Source organism: Gavialis gangeticus, unplaced genomic scaffold, assembly GCF_001723915.1.
Source record: "Gavialis gangeticus isolate Ggan-Ray unplaced genomic scaffold, GavGan_comp1, whole genome shotgun sequence".
NCBI classification, from domain to species: domain Eukaryota; kingdom Metazoa; phylum Chordata; order Crocodylia; family Gavialidae; genus Gavialis; species Gavialis gangeticus.
In genome coordinates this window covers 20,765,850-20,767,284 of record NW_017729011.1, presented here as the reverse complement: position 1 = coordinate 20,767,284, position 1,435 = coordinate 20,765,850, and positions in this window count along the sequence as shown.

Genomic DNA, 1,435 nt, shown 5'->3' with positions numbered 1-1,435 from the left:
ATATATCAGCTATAACAAATTAGAGGGGAGAACGTATAAGCCATATAAGAAGTAGTGTGACCCCGTGCTACACCAGTTAATTGGCCGCGAGGCTGAGGACCACAGGTATATGCAGGGATTTCCTCCCTGCCTACTCTCTCTCCAAAGAAGATGAGTGTGGAGAGGGGATGAAAACTTTGGTCCAGTCCTTTATTTAAAGGGGAGAGAGTAACTGGGCCAATACAGAGACAGGGCAGAGCTGAAGGAGCTATTACTGGACTTTTACTGGGACTCGTGCTCCTAAATCACACAGGTCCTTGGGAAAATCCGGTGCAAGAGCCAGATATTTCTCTAAGGCGCTTGAGCCAAAGGTGCAAGACGATTAGAAAATCTTTCCCCTGCAAAAATTTCAACAAAATTAACAACACCTTAAGCTCCCCCCCCTTGCCTGAGTTGAATTTTCTTCCATTTTCCATGACAGTTTTTTTTTTAATTGATGCTCTTTAGAGAAAAAGCAGACACCGTCTGTGATTTTTTTTTTCTTTTGTCAGAAAGCCAAGTTTCTGTCAAAACTGGCTTTGGAAATGTTTCCAGCAGTTCTACCAAAGCACTTCACTCATGTCACTCAGCCACAGCCTTGTGAGGCAGGGATGTGTCCACCTGCCCATTACAGTGGGTAGGGACCTGAGGCCCAGAGAAGGTAGTAACTCAAGTCTGAACACTGAAAGAAAAGCCTGGAAAGAGCCTAGGAGTCCAGATGAGCATTTGATCCCCCCTTCCTCTGATTCTGGTGTCGTAAGCACAATTCTGCATAGAGATGCCTAGTTTGGCCCTTAGAAGTCTGCTCAAAACTCCTCTGTGGTGACAGAAGTTTTCTTTCTTCAGATAAGAGTCCAGTTTTTGGTTCTGGATTTAGGATCCGGATGCCCTGTTCTGGGGGACTGACCATGACCTTTCCATTTGTAATAGGCAAATTTTTTGATACACGGTGATAACAGAAAAGAAACAATCAAGCAATTCTATATATATCTATCAATTCTAAGGCTATCATCAGAGTCAAGAAACATCTGGCCAAGATGCCGGCTTCACTCTGATGCTCTCTCTTAGGCATGTCAGCACCCTGAAGGTGGGATGCCGAGGCCCACACCCCCTTCAAGTGGGGTGGATGGTGGTGTGCCCTTTGTCCATGCTGGCCTCGGGGACCCCTCCTGGGAAATGGGGACCCTCTACTGGAGGAGGACGGAGAGGAAGAGGATCCAGGCGGGACTCTTTGTTACTCTCAAGTCTCTGCTTTTGTATTCTTTCCTCCTCCTGATGACTCTCCATCCATGGCTACCGCTGATTGGTCTCTCTCTGTGGGTCTCATACTGCCCACGTCCTGCTCTGTCAGCATATTCCAAGCCCATCACGGGCACATCCCTCCCAAAACAGGGATTTTAGGCCCCCTTCTTTGGGC